The sequence below is a fragment of the Ovis aries genome, chromosome 14 (genome assembly GCF_016772045.2).
Source record: "Ovis aries strain OAR_USU_Benz2616 breed Rambouillet chromosome 14, ARS-UI_Ramb_v3.0, whole genome shotgun sequence".
Lineage (NCBI taxonomy): Eukaryota > Metazoa > Chordata > Mammalia > Artiodactyla > Bovidae > Ovis > Ovis aries.
The window spans coordinates 49,675,955-49,694,999 of NC_056067.1; the positions used below are offsets into that span (position 1 = coordinate 49,675,955).

The window sequence follows — 19,045 nt, forward strand, 5'->3', positions numbered from 1 at the left end:
TCTCCAGGCAAGAACACTGGAGTGGGTTGCCATTTCTTTCTCCAATGCATGAAAGTGAAAAGTGAAAGTGAAGTCGCCCAGTCTTGTCTGACTTTTACCGACCCCATGGACTGCAGACTACCAGGCTCCTCCATCCATGGGATTTTCCAGGCAAGAGTACTGGAGTGGGGCGCCATTGCCTTCTCCCAAATTGTGCTAGATGCATGGAAAGACAAGGTCACTCAGTTGCAAACTGACTCTCACAGTATGAGCCAATCATTGTGTGTATGGGTATATATAAACACGTGGATTCATATAAACATTAAGATGAAATGATTTTAAAAGGTTTACAAAAACCAACTCTACTGTATAACGAGCTTCAAAAATATATTCTATTTTCTCCAGCAAACCTAATATCTTGTAAAGGTAATAAATATGGCTGAACAAAAGAAAGAAGACTTCAGTATATTTGTAAAATCTCTTCTCTTCCATAGAAATCTGGAAATGAAAATTCTTATCATAGTCCAACAACCAGATATGAACCATAGGATTGGAGGCAGACAGCACCTACAATCAAGATTTGTGACCCTGCTGGTCTCATCTTAGGGAGGTAATATCCTCGGAAGTGAGTGTCCTTGATGACAGAGTGGGGGACACCAAGAGGGACTAGGTCACTGAATCTCTGAATCTCGTGGATGACAGCATCTGTATAAGGCATTTTTGCCCGATGTTCCAGAGCTGGGAGACGGTGTGCACCAATCACTCTGTCGATTTCTGCCTGGACTTTCTCTGAGAACAGTTCAAGTGGGAGGAGGGTATGTCAACAAATGCCCATAACAGTGGACTCAACCAAGTGACCTGAAAATGACCTGCAGACTGATGAAAGGGTCTTATAAATTCTTTTCTAAGATGTTGGGTTATCGTTCCTCTCAATGAGAGCATCAAAAAAGAAAGTTAGAAACTTGTTTGTGAAGAAGTCTTATCTGTTATTTTTACTCTAGTTATGAGTTATGACAGGGGGTAAACTGGGTAAGGATGGGTGGGTAGAAATTCATTCAACACTTAATGGTGCTTTTTGCTTTTCCAACTAAAAATGAATTGTAGCTGAAACTGGTGTCGTCTCCTTTTGTCTCACTCACTTGCTATGTGATTTTAGATAAGTCATTCCCTCAGGCTGGCTTTAAATTCATTCCAGTGAAAGAATGGAGTCTGCTGAGGTGAGAGTATCTCCAAGTCTGATCTGCAGACATCAACTGAGAACCAATGGAGGGGCTTTTTAATTAGTTGTAAATTGGCCATTTCCTTCTCCATGTAAATTAGCAATATATGTTAAAAAGTCAAATTCTTAGTCCACTTGAAAGAGTAGTTGGCAAGAATCCTGTACTTTAGTAGACAGCAAAATGCACTGCAAAAGGTAATGCTTTACGTCAGGAGCATTCTTTGAAAACCAGAAGGCACCTTACCATCACTCAGGGCAGATTGCAAAACACTGCATGAGTACAAACACCTTCTACACCAGAGGGTGCTTGCCTGCGTGAAAAATTCTTTGTAAAGTAAATCCTAAAGTGCTCTGTTAACTTCAAAGAGTTTTGTCACTGATAGTGAAGTCGCTCAGTCGTGTCCGACTCATTGCAACCCCATGAACTGTAGCCTACCAGGCTCCTCCGTCCATGGAATTTTCCAGGCAAGAGTACTGGAGTGGGTTGCCATTTCCTTCTCCAGGGGATCTTCCCGACCCAGGGATTGAACCCGGGTCTCCTGCATTGCAGGCAGACGTTTTACCATCTGAGCCACCAGAGTTACAAATGCCTGTGTGCTGTGCTTAGTTGCTGTCACATACAATTCCTTGCAATCCCATGGACTATAGCCCACCAGACTCCTCTGTCCATGGGGATTCTCCACGCAAGAATATTGGAGTGGGTTGCCATGCCCTCCTCCAAGGGATCTTCCCAACACAAGGATCCAACCCAGGTCTCCCCCATTGCAGGAGGATTCTTTACCAGCTGAGCTACCAGGGAAGCCCTCTAGGGGTGATTTTTTTTTTTTTTTTCCAGATCGCTCAGGACAGAAGTTATCTGTTTTAGCATATCAGCCTCCCAGCATGGCCTTAGAGACCCTCATTCCTCCCCCGCCCCCACCTCCCATAAGCCCAGCTCACCTAAGACACCGGGGTTCTTAAGAAGGAGTAGAAACCGAAAGCAGAGTGTGGAGCTGGAGGTCTCTGTACCAGTAAAGAACAGTGAGAGCGCCATGTGAATGAGATTCTCCTGGTGAAACTCTCAGGATTTGAGCGCTCCTAGAGATGGGGATGGGTGATTCTTAACGTTTCTCCCTGCAGAAATTCCCCATTTCTGAGTCTTCTTATCTCCCTACCAACACCATGTTCCTCTGTGCCAGTTATTCTTTTTCTTGAACCTCTTTTTCTCTAATCAAGGCCAACAAGGTACCAAAAGTGTGAGCTCCGGAATCAAAGTGCCTGGACTTCAAATTCTCACCCTAACATTTACCAGCTGTGTGTATTTGGGTGAGGAATATAATCTCTCAGTGTCTTACTGCATCCTCATGGAGTTATTTTGATAATTTATGATAAGCTCAATGAAAGTTAGAGGTTAATTTGTTGATTTTGTTGATTTTCTGTTGTTGATTCTCTCTGTCCTTGGGTGTCATTGCACTCCTGATTGGCCCTTACAGCTGACATTCCAGGGATGATCCTGAAGATATTTAATAGCTTACTGCTTGGAAGAAAAGTTATGACCAACCTAGATAGCATATTCAAAAGCAGAAACATTACTTTGCCGACTAAGGTCTGTCTAGTTAAGGCTATGGTTTTTCCAGTAGTCATGTATGGATGTGAGAGTTGAACTGTGAAGAAGGCTGAGTGCCAAAGAATTGATGCTTTTGAACTGTGGTATTGGAGAAGACTCTTGAGAGTTCCTTGGACTGCAAGGAGATCCAACCAGTCCATTCTGGAGATCAGCCCTAGGATTTCTTTAGAAGGAATGATGCTAAAGCTGAAACTCCAGTACTTTGGCCACCTCATGCAAAGAGTTGACTCATTGGAAAAGACTTTGATGTGGGGAGGGATTGCGGGCAGGAGGAGAAGCGGACGACAGAGGATGAAATAGCTGGATGGCATCACTGACTCAATGGACGCGAGTCTGATTGAACTCCAGGAGTTGGTGATGGACAGGGAGCCTGGCGTGCTGCAATTCATGGGGTGGTAAAGAGTTGGACACGACTGAGCGACCGAACTGAAGCACTTGCCAGAACAGATGTTGGCCTCCATCAGTTAGAACAGACATAGGCCTCTGACTAATCAGAACAAACTCGGATCTGTGCCTGTCAGAATTGGGGGAAGGAGTGAGATCCATCCCAGAGTAAGCTTACTGGACCATGTGTTAACTTTGTCATAATCCCTTTAAAGGCATTCCAAAAGGAAGGCTTCGAGAGGATTAGGAAGGAATAGAGGGGAGGGATTGGACCACGGACTGCTTGCTAATCCTTAGGGAAGTATTTCAACATTTAAAGAACACATACATCCTTCATAAAGATACTAGCTCAATGTCAGTAGTGTGTCCATCAGTCTCTTTCCGGCTCCCACTCCCCCCGAGTCCAGGGCAGCCCTTGCCTTGTCCATATTTGACAGCTGGTATGGCACTTGTCAGATCAATCAGAACAGACATTCGCCTCTATCAATCTGAATATACATGGAGCTTGACCAATCAGAACAGACTTGACTCTGTCCCAACTGGGAGAAGGAGAGAGCTGTGTCTCAGAAAAAGTTTACTGGACACATGTTAACTGCTTACCATCTCTTTAGAGGCTGCTGGAAGGAAGTGTTGAGGGGGTATAGGAAGGAATGGTAGGGGGCTCTGCTGAGAGGTTGGATCTTTGGCTTTCTTGCTAATCCTCAGGGAAGTATTTCAACATTTAAAGAACATGTACATCACACTCAAAGATATTAGTTCAATGTCAGTACGATTTCCATCACTGTCTTTCCCATCCCCAATGCCCATTGGGGGCAGGCCTTGCCTTGTCCATGCAGAGTAGGAAGGAATCAGTGAAGTCCTTAGGGCCACTGAAGGCTAGCATCTTCTGGCGCCTCTCCCTGTTCTCAGTGATAAAATCTTTCACTTCTTCAGTCATGCTGTACAAGTGGGTGTGTATGCCAGGAAAGTGTTTCAAGATGCCCGGGAAGATTTCAAACACCTACAGGGCAACAGACAAGGCACAGAATCCATTGTGTTCACTGGGCTGGTGCTGTGAGTGTTGATGCTCTGAGCTGCACACGCGGCAACATCCAAAGGGCATAATTCACCCTGTGGACTTGGCGGGTGTACCTCCTACCTGAGTGCACACACACACACACACACACACTCACACCCACCCCAACACACACACACGCAAACAGTGCATAGATCCCTGCACCCAGTCACTCTCACATCTGCTGAGGTTTCTTCTCTTGAAGCCTGTCCTTGTCCAAGGCCTAATTATGACCTCTGAACTGATGGATGGCCTCACCTGGGAGGGGACAAGTGTTGTACCTTCTGTGTTTAGTGTTCAGGACAGAAAGTATTTGATCTGTTCCTGGGGTCCACCCACCCTGATTACTGGCCCACCATTCATTTGATTCCTCACCTGAGTATAAGAGGAGTAGAGAATGATGAAGATTTCATTTATTAAATGTAGCAGCCATAATAATCTAGGGCCCTGGTAATTAAAGTGCTCACCAAGGACAACGGAGCAGATGATGTTGGCACTGATGGAGTTAAAGAGGAGGTGGGGATCCAGGTAGGCCCCTGAGGAGAGAGGTCTGTCATGGGGGAGGGGTCCCCTGCACAGTCCTTCTGGTTGGCTCTGACCTGGCTGGTGCCATGTCATCCTAGCTCCTTTGATTAGTTTGTCTTTCTCTTGGTTGACTCAGCTTTTATTGGTTTCTAAGATTTCTTTCTGAAGGTCTCCACCTCGGGGTCTCTTGTTGATTTCCTTGGTCTGTGTCTTGGGCTGACTTTCTCTGGTCTTTTCATTCACTCTTTCAGACTCACTCCTTCTTCTCTGTTCTCTTGCCACATCTTTGTAGCCCCTCTCCTTAACCTCATTGACATTCCGTGTTCCCCTGACTTCAATAACTCCCTACTCCCTTTACTTTTTGCTTTCACTTTCCCCTGCAGTTTCTGTTCCTAGATTTATTGTGTCACCTTCTCCATATCTCTCTGTCTTGCTTTTGCTGTCTTTCTCTCTGTCTATGCTCTCTGTGCTTCTGTCTACTTTCTCTGCCTCTCCCTCTCTCTTTGCTAGTCTCTATTTCTCTGTTTTTCCTCATTCTCTTTCTCTTTTTCTGTCTCTATCTCCTTCTCCTCTCTTTATCTGAACCTGTTTCTGCCTCTGTCTTTGTCTCTGGATCTCTCATTATCAGTCACATGCCCTCTCCCTCTCTCTCACCCCATCTCATCCCCACCTCCACCCAGCCTGCACTCACCCTGGGATTTCTGAAGCTCCTCCACCAGAGACTGAGCCTCCTCCTTGATTCGTTCCTCAATACTCTGCTTCCCCATCCCAAAGTCCTTCATGATGGTCACAGAGAATCGCCGTAGAACCTTCCATGACTTCCCACTGACAAGACCCAGACCTGATGGTGGGGCGTGGAGGGAAGGTTTTGAAGGCACATGGGATAGTCCCTCTTCCTCTCCCTAATCCTCACCCTCGTTCCCCACTCACCTGTTCCCTGGAAGACAGGGTCAATGATGGCGATGTGCCCTCGGCCAGAGATCCAGAGCCTCCCTCATCACCTCGTATCCCCATAGGATGACAGTGGGCTGAGACCACTGTTGACGGTAAAGGTAGACGGTAAAGATATCCCCGTATTTCTCCTGAAGCTGTGGGGGCAGAGTCCAGGTCTCACTCCTGACTCAAGAGAAGGATCTCCACTTCAACCCTGCCTCATACCTCCCAGTTAACCTAACCTTCAGACTTCAGCCCCAACAGGGAACAGCTGAGACTGGAACCCTGTGGTCTCCTCCGAGCCTCACATACCACCGACCCCAAGCATCCCCCTCTCTTGGCTTTGCCCTGAGACCTCTCAGTTTTGCTTTTAAAAATTACAGAGACTCCCCACATCCAAGCTATAGAATCTCTCCCTCCTAACCTACACAGCATCACAGCTCAAAGTCTACGTCTATTCGAATGTCTCTCTCCAAAGGGAACCCTCCTACACTGTTGGAGAGAATGTAAATTGGTGTAACCAGTATGGGGAACAGTATGGATGTTCTTTAGAAAACAAAAAATATAGTTACCATATGACCCAACAATCCCATTCTTGGACAACTGTCCAGAAAAAACATAAGTCAAAAAGATTGAGAACTTCCAGATGTACAAGCTGGGTTTAGAAAAGACAGAGGAACAAGACATCAAATTGCCACTGGATCATAGAAAAAGCAAGGGAATTCCAGAAAAGCATCTACTTCTGCTGACTGTGTGGATCACAATAAACTGTGGAAAATTCGAAAAGAGATGGGAATACCAGACCACCTGACCTGCCTCTTGAGAAATCTGTATGCAGGTCAGGAAGCAACAGTTAGAACTGGACAAGGAACAACAGACTGGTTCCAAATAGGAACAGGAGGACGTCAAGGCTGTATATTGTCACCCTGCTTATTTAACTTCTATGCGGAGTACATCATGAGAAATGCTGGGCTGGAAGAAGCACAAGCTGGAATCAAGATTGCTGGGAGAAATATCAATAACCTCAGATATGCAGATGACACCACCTTTATGGCAGAAAGTGAAGAGGAACTAAAAAGCCTCTTGATGAAAGTGAAAGAGGAGAGTGAAAAAGTTGGCTTAAAGCTCCACATTCAGAAAACGAAGATCATGGCATCTGGTCCCATCATTTCATGGGAAATAGATGAGGAAACAGTGGAAACAGTGTCAGACTTTTATTTTTGGGGGCTCGAAAATCACTGCAGATGGTGACTGCAGCCATGAAATTAAAAGACGCTTACTCCTTGGAAGGAAAGTTATGACCAACCTAGATAGCATATTAAAAATAGCAGAGACATTACTTTGCCAACAAAGGTCCATCTAATCAAAGCTATGGTTTTTCCAGAAGTCATGGATGGATGTTAGAGTTGGACTGTGAAGAAAGCTGAGCACCGAAAAATTGATGCTTTTGGACTGTGGTGTTAGAGAAGACTCTTGAGAGTCCCTTGGACTGTAAGGAGATCCAACCAGTCCATTCTAAAGGAGATCAGTCCTAGGCGTTCATTGGAAGGACTGATGCTAAAGCTGAAACTCCAATACTTTGGGCCTCCAATACTTTGGCCATCCTTTCTGCCAAAAGAGTGGTATCATCTGCATATCTGAGGTTATTGATATTTCTCCCAGCAATCTTGATTCCAGCTTGTGCTTCTTCCAACCCAGCATTTCTCATGATGTACTCTGCACATAAGTTAAATAATCAGGGTGACAATATACAGCCTTGATGTACTCCTTTTCCTATTTGGAACCAGTTTGTTGTTCCATGTCCAGTTCATGGACACCAGGGTCTTGGAAAAGACCATGATGCTGGGAGGGATTGGAGGCAGGAGGAGAAGGGGACAACAGAGGATGAGATGGCTGGATGGCATCACCGACTCAATGGACATGAGTTTGAGCAAACTCCGGGAGTTGGTGATGGATAGGGAGGCCTGATGTTCTGCGATTCATGGGGTCACAAAGAGTCGGACACTACTGAGTGACTGAACTAACTGAACTGAGCTAAGTAGGTATATAAGTGAAGTGAAGTGAAAGTCACTCAGTCGTGTCTGACTCTTTGCAACCCCATAAACTACAGTCCATGGAATTCTCTAGGGCAGAACACTGGAGTGGGTAGCCTTTCCCTTCTCCAGGGGATCTTCCCCACCAATGGATCAAACCCAGGTCTCCTACATTGCAGGTGGAATCTTTACCAGCTGAGCCACAAGGGAAGCCCAGTAGGTGTATAACTTCCTGTTAAAGACTAGCATGGAGACACTTTTTCTGCTCCCTTCTGGTGTCTATGTCAGAAGTTTTCTCTATCTCTTTTATACCTTAATAAAACTTTATTACACAAAAGCTCTGAGTGATCAAGCCTTGTCCCTGGCCCCGATTGAATTCCTCTCCTCCAGAGGCCAAGAATCCCAGCATCTTTCACGGCTCAGCAACAACCTTTCAATATAAATAACCGTAGATATGTCGATGATACCACCCTAATGGCAGAAAGCAAAGAGGAACTAAAGAGCCTCTTGATGGAAGTGAAATAAGAGAGTAAAAAGCAGGCCTAAAACTCAATATTCAAAAATCTAAAATCATGGCATCTTGTCCCATCACTTCATCACAAATAGATGGGGAAAAAATGGAAGCAGTGACAGATTTTCTCTTCTTGGCCTCCAAAATTACTGTGGATGGCCTCTGCAGCCATGAAGTTTGAAGATGCTTTCTTCTTGGAAGAAAAGCTATGACAGACCTAGACAGCGTATTAGAAAACAAAGACATCACTTTGCCAAAAAAGGTCTGTATGGTCAAAGCTATGATTTTTCCAGTGGTCATGTATGGATATGAGAGTTGGACCATTAGAAAACTGAGCCCCAAAGAATTGATGCTTTTGAACTGTGGTGCTTGAGAAGACTCTTGAGTCCCTTGGAATGCAAGGAGATGAAACCAGTCAATCCTAAGGGAAATCAACCCTGAACATCCATTGGAAAGACTGATGCTAAAGCTAAAGTTCCAATACTTTGGCCACCTGACGCAAAGAGCCAATTCATTGGAAGAGACCCTGATGATGGGAAAGATCAATGGCAAAATGAGAAGAGGGTGGCAAAAGATGAGATGGTTGGATGCATCACTGATTCAATGGGCATGAACTTGGGCAAACTCCAGGAGATAATGAGGGACAGGGAGGCCTGGCATGCTGCAGTCCATGGGGTCGCAGAGTCAGACACTATTTGGCAACTGAACAACAACAGATACAAAATAGATAACTTATAAGAACACACTGTATAGCACAGGGAACTCTACTGAATACTTGGTAATGACCTATATGGCATTGCAGTTTAAAAGAGGGTGGACATATGTGTATATATGGCTGATTCAATTTGCTGTACAGCAGAAACTAATACAACATTGTACAAATCAACTGTACTTCAAAAAAACTAATTAAAATTGAAAAACAAAAATAGAGTCACAGATATAGAAAACAAACATATGTTTACCAAGGAATAATGGGTGGGAGGGATAAATTGAGACTAGGATTAACATATACACACTACTCTAGATAAATGCTTCTAATGAGCAGTCATGTTTAAAAACAACTGGACTCTATGATGATCTACTTTTATCTAATTTGTTTCACTTTTTCTATTTCATATCCAGTGCTCCCATTTCATTTCATTTATGTTCTTCAATTTCTGCATCTCCTTTTTAATCTTTTTTCTCAAAGCTTATCAAGTGTAGTAGAAAAGCTTTTGTATGTATATGTATATCTGTATAATATGTATAATATATATGTTTTTGAAAACTTGTGACTTTTTGCCTAAGCTAAAAAATTATGGCATTTTGATTCTACTTGTTTGACTTAGTATGAATAGAATGCTAGATTTCTAATTAAAAAATAGATTGCGGGGGACAATGCGGCGTCCTTGGCGTTCTCGCTGTCCTGGGCATTCTCACTGTCCTGGGCGGGCCTGAGCCTTTGGGTCTCCGGTGACGGGCAGAGGAGGCTACCGGCTCTGGACGGGCTCGTTTCGGTGGCAGACTGACCTTGGCCCAGAGTCGGAGCCGATGGCAACTTGGGCTGTTATCAGCTTGAGCAAGGTCGCTGCCCAGTGCTTGTGGCCTCGAGGCCCCGGGGTCCGGGTGGCTCTTCCGTGCGCCGCCCTGGCCTTCCAGCCTGAGCCCCCGTGCTGTAGCGCCGCTGGGGGTCGGACGCTGCACCTCACGGCCGAAGTCCCCGCGGGACACAACAAGTGGTCCAAAGTCCGGCACATCAAGGGTCCCAAAGACGCAGAAAGGAGTTGCATCTTCTCCAAGCTCAGCTTGAGCATTCGCTTAGCGGTTAAAGAAGGAGGCGCCAACCCTGAGCTCAACAGCAACCTGGCCAGCATCCTAGAAGTGTGTCGCAGCAAGCACATGCCCAAGTCAACAATTGAGGCAGCGCTGAAAATGGAGAAAACCAAGGACATGTATTTGTTGTATGAGGGCCGAGGCCCCGGTGGCTCTTCTCTTCTCATTGAGGCGTTATCTAACAGTAGTCCCAAGTGCCACTCGGACATCAAACATATCCTGAACAAGAATGGGTAGGGGAATGATGGCCGAAGGAGCTCGGCACTCCTTTGACAAAAAGGGGGGTGATTGTGGTTGGAGAGGAGGACAGAGAGAAGAAACCTGTGACCTTAGAGCATGCCCTGGAGCTGGCAATAGAAGCAGGAGCTGAGGATGTCAAGGAGATCGAAGACGAAGAGGAAAAGAACATTTTTAAAGTGAGTAGTAGCCATGGTGTCTGGTGGACTTCTGAGAGGGCCCTGATAGACGTGTTAAGTATTCTTCTCTCAGTCTCTTCTGTCTGGGGGACAGGTGAAATAAAGAGCTCACATATTGCACAGATAATTTATTAAGTGAATACTGGATAGGACTTACTCTCCTGAGGACGAGAAGGATTCAGAAGCCTGAACACTCTGTTTCTGCCAGTGAAGACTTAAACCCAGTGATACATTTCGGGAATTTCATGCAGGTGTTTACAGACTTCTGTCCAGCTTTGTCGTGTTATCTCCTGGCTCCTTACCTCCTGACTTTGCTTTGTCCCTAGTTTATTCGTGATGCCTCTTCACTGCATCAAGTGAGGAAGAAACTGGACTCCTTGGGCCTATGTTCTGTGTCCTGTACGCTAGAGTTCATCCCCAACACAAAGGTGCGGCTGGCTGACCCCGACCTGGAGCAGGCTGCCCATCTCATCCAGGCGCTCGGCAACCACGATGACGTGATCCATGTCTATGACAACACTGAGTAGCCAGACTGTACGAGCCCCCAGGCAGCCTATTCTGTAGCACAAGCTTCTGCAGGGTCCCCTGAGACTCAAGCAGATCGGGGGTGGGGGGCTGGTTTGCCTAGCAGGTTAGCAAGCATAGACCTGCAGTTTTGCGGTCAGCTGACTCGCTACATGTCCGTGAAGCCTCTCTGTCAGCTCTGCTGGTGTCTGAGCCCTCCTCGGTGAGTCCCCCACATCCTTCTCGATGTGGGGGGTGTGGCCAGTCAGCTAGTCAAGTTCTGATCTCAGGAATCCGGCCCTTGTGGAAACCGTAGGCGCCCTGAGGGCCCATGTACTAGAAACTACTCTTCAATAATAACAGTAATTATTGACCTGAGTAGCTGCCCTGCTGTTGTGTGACTTGAGTTTTCCTGGGTTTGTGTCCAGTTGGTGGGACCCTCTTGACTTTAAGTCTGTGGGCTTAGTTCCAGTACTCCAGTCCCAAGACTGTATTTTTTTGATTGACCATAGAAACGTGACTCCCTCCAGGTGCTTTGTGTTCTAGTGCTGGTCTAGAATCTCATTCTTTCACATACCTAATATCAATCAAACACCTACTGTGTACCAGGAACTGTACTTACAAGCTGTTCAACTGATGCCTTGTGCTGGATCTGCTCTAAGACATTGGACCTCAGGGAGAAGACACAGGATCTCTTTCTCCTGGAGCTGTCCGAGGGCAATGTGAACTGCTGTGCACGCATCCTTGTTCTCTTCCTGTGGCCTCTGTATCCTTCTTCTGCCAGAGAGCTTAAGGCTCTAGAACAAAGGGTGCCAGTGTAAGGGACTCCGAGGCCTTGCTTTGTCCAGGTCCCTCTGTGTCCTGAGTGCTTTCACTGCTGAGTGAACCTATCAGTGGGCTGCACTCAGGAAAAGAAACACCATGCTGGTTTTGAAAGCTGTCTGATGCCCAGAATGCCTGACTCTGACTCTGGCCCCTCTTGATCCCTGATGCCAGTTGGATGATGGGGCACTGGGAACTGGAAAGGAAATGAGAACAGAAAGAAGGGTGAAGAGCTGAGTCAGGAGCCTGGCCAGATGGGAAATAGGAGTCATGGTGCCTTTTGCTCCAAAGAGTCACTTCTAGGTTTAGACACACCAGGAGTGCCAACCACCTGTGCTGGAGCCCGTCAAGTATGTGGGGCCTGGAGTAGCTTTTTGGTCCCTGTTATTCACCTTCTTATAAGTTGGTTAAGGCAGTTCTGAGCTCAGTGTAATTTTCCTGAAGGAGCCTTAGGTAAATTAGGATGGGAAAGAACTAAAACCAAATTGGCTCTAAGTGATAGCTTCACTTTCTAGGAAAAACAGATTACTAATTCCATGATGACTTCAACAGCTGGAGAGTGAAGCCTGGGGGAAGAAAATCAATTAAATAATCCATTGTGGTGCCAAGGCATGTGCTCTTATACCTCATTTCATAATGGTGGTACTACCTGGGATTTTTAGTTTTTATAGGAGATAACTCATCTAAATATCTGAATAGCATATCATTAAAACAGGGTAACATAAAGTTTAAATGCCACGTCCTAATTTACAAGATACTTTCATATTTTATTTATTTGACTTTCAAAACAAACGTATAAAATAGTCAGCCCAAGTATTTTATGCACAGATGATCTCATACCAAGCAGGTGAAAAACTCTGTCTTGCGTTCATAGACCTTGGTTTATAAAATAGCTCTGTTTTGTGAATGTTGAATATAGATGAATTTGGAGAAATGTGATCATTTCTGACATGAGTAGTCTTGTACTAAGGAAGCCTGCTCGAGAAGGGAACTTGGTTACTCATGTGAACAGTCCTCTGATCTAGTAGATAGGATTTGTTACTGTGAATTCTGTAAACCAGTTTGTTTGCATCAAGACATGCTAGGCAGCTCTGCACTGACCCCTGGCGGTGCCCTGCAGTCTTCTTGCAGTTAATATGGAAAAGCCAGAAATGAAAGCTTACTCAGACCTGTTCTGACTCTAGATCTGATAAAGAGATCCTTAGCTACATAGGTTAAATAGCTGTTTAACTGAAAATTCAAGTAAAAATTGTATGAGCTGTTTTGCCACTAGAAATTATTTTTTAAAGAATATTTTATGTCAGAGAAAACATTTACAATATAATGTTAAATGAAAAACAAAGATTAAAAACTGTATGTATAGTGTGGTCCAAAAAAAAAAAAAATAGATTGCAAGAAGCAACAAAAGTTTACTGTATAGCATAGGGAACTATAGTCAATATTTTGTAATAACCAATGATGAAAAATAATTTCAAAAGCAGTATATGTGTATCTGTATAATTGAATCACTTTGCTGTGCACCTGAAACATTGTAAGTCAACTATACTCAATAAAATATAACATATACACACTAGTATAAAAAATAGATAACTAATAAGAAACTACTATAGAGTACAGGAAACTTTACTCAATACTCCATAATAACCTAATCTATTTGGAAAAAAATCTTAAAAAGAGTGGATATATGTGTATGCGTAAGTGATTCATTTTGCTGTACAGCAGAAACTAACACAACATTATAAATCAATTATACTTCAATAAAAATTAATTACAAAATACTGCACAAGAGGCAACCCACTCCAGTGTTCTTGCCTGGAGAATCCCAGGGACGGGGGAGCCTGGTGGGCTGCTGTCTATGGGGTCGTACAGAGTCGGACACGACTGGTGACTTAGCAGCAGCAGCAGCAGTGGCATTAAGGACGAGTTCTTCCACCAGACCATTCAAAGTATTGATAATTACTGTCATCTATCTTTATTATGACTACTTTTCAACACTTATTTGGCATGTATTATTAAACTGTACTGGGGACTATATTAAAAGTCTTTAAAAAAAAAAAAAAGAACAAGATACATGAGCCCCAATGTGATTGCAGCAATATTTGCAATAGCCAAGACAGGGAAGTAACCTAAATGTGTATTGATGGAGGATTGGTAAAGAAAATATATTACTTATATACAGTGGAATATTACCCAGCCATTAACAAAAAAGAAATAATGCCATTTGCAACAACATGGTTGAACCTAGAGATTATCATAGTAAGTGAAGTTAGACAAAGAAAGACAAATGTATAATAGCACTCATATAGAATCTAGTTTTTTTTTTAACAAATCATACAAATGAACTTATTTACAAACAGTAACAGAGTCACAGATGTAGAAAACAAATGTATGGTTACTGAAGAGGAAACATGGGTGGTGGGGTGGGATAAATTAGAAGCTTGGGATTAATATACACACACTAAAAAATACATCCATATACACTATTATATACAAAGTAGATCATCAACAAAGACCTCCTTGTGTAATACAGGGAACTCGACTCAGTATTCTGTAATAACCTATACGGATAAAGAATCGAAAAAGAATAAATATATGTGTGTGTGTGTATATATATATATATATAAAACTGGATCACTTTTCTGTACACCTGACTAATGGAACACTATAAATCAACTCTACTTCAATAAATTTTTAAAATAAAATCAATACAATATTGTAAACCAGTTATCCTCCAAACAAAAATAAATAATTAAAAGAAAATTTCTTTTTTAATTTCTCTCTCCACCCAACCTTGCCTTCACTCCTTCTCATAAGAATCCTGGTAGCTTCTCTATTGTGTATCTAGGGCCAGACCACGGCTGGAAGAAGACAGTCCCCAAGGGGGTCTGGGAAGTCACACCCGAACTTGGCCCTCAGCTCCCTTGCTGCCTCTGAGCTGTTTCCCATCCACCCACCTCATTTTCCTCCCGCCCCCCACCTGCCCTTTCCATCTCACTGCCTGCAATGACTTGAGGAAGCCCTTGTGGTCCATTTGCAAGACATTTCCCAGGAAGGGCAGAGGCCAGGGTCCCGGGGGAGGTGGGGAAGGTGGACCCGGGAGGCAGCGGGGCCCCAGAGGAGCAGGAGGCCAATGAAGAGAATGAGGAGCAGGATGGTGGAGAGAGCCACGGTCCGTGCCTACCTTCGATCCTGCTGTCTCTCTTAAAGGCAGTCTGCTTCACTGTTTGTTATTTTGCCCTATGAGTGGGGAAGGTGTACCAGGATCCTACCTTGGCAGAGCTCCTGCTAACTCTCCAGAGACAAGAGGGAGCCCAAAGTTTGCAGGGGCTGCAGAGGCCATGAAGTTTATCATCTCAGCGGATCCTAAGCCAGCTACCCAGGGGCCCCTGACGGGCTGGAGGTGTCTTGGTGGGTGATGCCCTTGAACGGGGAGCACATCCCCCAAGGTGGTGGGAGGGGGTGTCAGCTCCAGGAACGTGTGGAGGCTGGGTACAGGGTGGTGGCATCACAAGGACAGTTCTCAGACAGTTTTATGGGTTTGTGGCATTGCATCATGAGGGACGGAGGTTAGCTGGCCAGCAGAAGTGGGGTGTCCTGTGCCCGCTGAGGATGGGCATCTGTGAAGAGTGAGGTGTGGAGGAGGAGGTGGGATCTGATGGGAGACCTAACTCCGTGTGGTCTGGGTTGGGAGGGTTGTATTTTTTTGCATATATGATTTTATTTATTTATTTATTTTTGGCTGTGCTGGATCCGTTGCTGCACTTCTTTCCTCTAGTTGCAGCGAGCAGGGGCAAGGGTTGAGGAGCGGAGGTGGCAGTGCAGGGGTCTCACTGCAGTGTCCTCTCTTGTTGGGGAGCTTGGGTTCGAGGCATGCAGGCTTCAGTAGCAGCGATACGTGGGTTCAGTAGTCGAAGCTCCTGGGCTCTAGAACAGAGTCTCAATAGCGGCAATGCACAGGCTTATCACTCCACCAAGAAGATTGTGGGATCTCCTTGGACCAGGGATCGAACCCACGTCTCCTGCATTGGGAGGCAGATTCTTTTACCACTGAGGGACCAGGGAAGCCCCAATGGGTTTCTTGACTCATTCATTTTTTCCCCATGGAAAATTTTATTTTATTTTACCTTATGTTATTTTGCCACACATCATGGCATGTGGGATTTTCCCCAGCCAGGGGGGTAACCCAGTCCCCTAGAGTGGAAGCATAGAATCTTAGCCACTGGATCACCATGGAAGCCCACTCAGTAAATATTTTAGATGCTTGTCATCTGTTACACACTTCTCTAGGTCCTGAGAGTAGAGTGATGACCAAGACAACAGGCTTTCCCTCAAGGAACAGGCGTGGAGGTGTGAAAGAGAATTCTCACTTTTTCAAGGCTCTTTAGTGACCTGACAATAAATGGTTCACAGCTAAGCTGGCAGGGATCATCACCTACCCCAGAGATGTCAGGCTTCAGATTATTTGGGTGGCAGGGCATTAGGAGGGAAATATAGGCAAGGAGGTCAAACCAGTCAATCCTAAAGGAAATCAGTCCTGAATATTCATTGGAAGGACTGATGCTGAAGCTAAAGCTCCAATACTCTGGCCACCTGATGCAAAGAACTAACTCACTGGAAAAGACCCTGATGATAAGAAAGACTGAAGGCAGGAGGAGAAGGGGACAATACAGGATGAGATGGTTGGATGGCATCACTGACTCAATGGATATGAGTTTGAGTAAGCTCCGGGAGTTGATGATGGACAGGGAAGCTTGGCATGCTGCAGTCCATGAGGCCACAAAGAGTCAGACACGACTGAGCGACTGAACTGAACTGACAGGGACTCAAGATCTCTATATAGAGCTACACAGCTCAGGGGGCATGGGCTGATGGGGCCTTCGTGGATGGAAGGAGGTGGGAGAGGCAGGAAGATGAATAAGTGGGGGGTCCACTCTGTGTACCCCTATGGTCTACAGTGTCAATGTACCACAAAAACACCACACTAAGTGAAAGAAGCCAGACATGAAAGACCACATGATCTACTTATATGAAATGTGCAAAATAGCAAATCCATGGAGATAGTAAGCATTTGGTGCTGTCAAGGGCTGAGCGCAAGGGCAAATGGGAATTGACTACTAATGGGTACTGGGTCTTCTTCTGGGTGATGAAAATGTTTGGAACTAGATAGGGCTGGTGATGGCCAGGATTGTGAATGAACTAAATGCCGCCTCATTATACACTTTAAACTGGTTTGTTACCAGATGTGAACTTCATCTTCATTTTAAACTCTATCTTGGGGACAGAAAGGAGTTGTGTAAAGAGTTTGAGTTCAAGAGCCAGGGACCCAGAGTGTGAATCTCACTTCTCCAATCACTAGCCAGGTGACCTTGGACCAAGCTGGCCATTGCATGGCCTCTGTTTACTCATCTGTATGATGGGCATGATCACTTTATCCACTGCATGCGGCTACTGAAAGGACTCAAGTGAACTCATGGATGCACAGATCATGGAGCCCAAGGAGCTGAGAAAGGGAGGCTGTGGCTATTCTCAAGAGGGGAGAAGTCACTCAGGGTGAGCTGTAGCCTTGGAGACAGAAGTGCAGAGAGATCCTGAGCCAAGTTGCAGAAAGACAGAAGGAGGGGAGATGTAGATGGGATTTCACCATGGAGGTGTCATCCATGGAGAGGAGGGATGTTGAATCACAGCACAGGCTCCTCAGAGGCAGGAAGACAGGGAGAGAGTCCAGCAGCCACTCTCTGCAGAAGTGGGAACACACATGACCCTGGTATCCTTGATCACCTTCCTTCCTTTGATGGTGCAGGAACTGGATCTTGTAGACTGGGGACATTCTGCCCACTCCACTCTCTTGGGGAGTTTGGTCAATGTCCTCAGAGGTCATGGGACTGGCCACGGAGAAGTTCTGGAGGGTGATGGTGAAGAAGAGGAATAAGTCTGTGCAAGCAATGCCTTCACTAGCACAGAACAGAAGTTCACAATGTGGGCACAGGATGCATGCATGTTCTTTGCCCTGTCACACCCCAAAGCCCAGACATCTCTGTCCATTGCCATAGATTTGTATGGGATTAGCCTTTAACTTCCAGTTACAGTAGACTGGTAGAGGACTCCCAAATCCTTTGAAAGCAGTTGCAAGTCATTGGGTGATGTACCTTGCTCATTTTTCCAGGACAGAGTTTGTAGCTTCTGTTCAATTTCCAAAGAGTTCTGCGGCCCCACAGAATATAACAAGATATTGCTGCTTGTGTGTGTGTGTGTGTGTGTGTGTGTGTGTGTGTGTGTGCCTGTGCATGCACACACATCTGCCTGCACATAGGTGTGTGTGCTTATTCTCTGTCATGTCCAACTCTTCACAACTCCATGGACTGTAGCCCACTAAGCTCCTCTCTCCATGGGATTTTCCAGGCATGAATACCATTTCATTTCCAGGCATGAATATCATTAGAAAGTGGCAGGTTGCTGCCTGACTTCAGACTATACTATAAAGCTACAGTCATCAAGACAGTATGGTACTGGCACAAAGACACAAATATAGATCAATGGGACAAAATAGAAAGCCCAGAGATAAATCCACCCACCTATGGACACCTTATCTTTGACAAACGAGGCAAGAATATACAATGGAGAAAAGACAATCTATTTAACAAGTGGTGCTGGGAAAACTGGTCAACCACTTGTAAAAGAATGAAACTAGAACACTTTCTAACACCATATACAAAAATAAATGTCTGGGAATGTTTAACAGGAGGATTCCTCGTGCTGTTTCTCACAAGTTCTTTGTTTCTTTTTAAGTGGAACAGCATGCTGCTCCCAGGAACGGGGGTCATTGTGTGAGACAGGCTTGAATCTCCTTTAGTAAACATTCTCTTTATGACAAAACTGCTTAGTTTTGATCCCTTTTCTTGAGATACGAATTGTCTCCTGACCTTGTGACCATCATCATCCCTTGTTCCCTTGGTAACGGTTACTGTACGTTTGATTTTCTGATCTTTATCATTGACGAAAGAAACTTCTTGTACCACAACCTTTATATACTCACAGAGAAATCATTAAAGCACCTTTGCTCCATCAGAGCTTGGGTCCCCATGTCTTTCTTTCTTTCTTTCTTTCTCTCTCTCTCTGACTCTCTTTGGCTGATTCCTTAGAACGCAGAGACCTGTCTTGCCTCACTCTCCTGCCCGGGCTTCTAAGACTCTCTCTAAAAGGCGCCCTGTGCCTTCACCATCCCACCCTTGAGAGGGTGCCCGGTGCCT

General features: G+C 45.0%; 2 pseudogenes; one reads left to right on the forward strand and one right to left on the reverse strand.

Annotated features, from left to right (window-relative positions):
• LOC101121796 (cytochrome P450 2B4-like) overlaps window positions 1–19,045 on the reverse strand; it is a 60,865-nt pseudogene that overhangs the window by 11,125 nt on the left and 30,695 nt on the right.
• Window positions 9,665–11,351, forward strand: LOC101122211 (translational activator of cytochrome c oxidase 1-like; annotated as a pseudogene).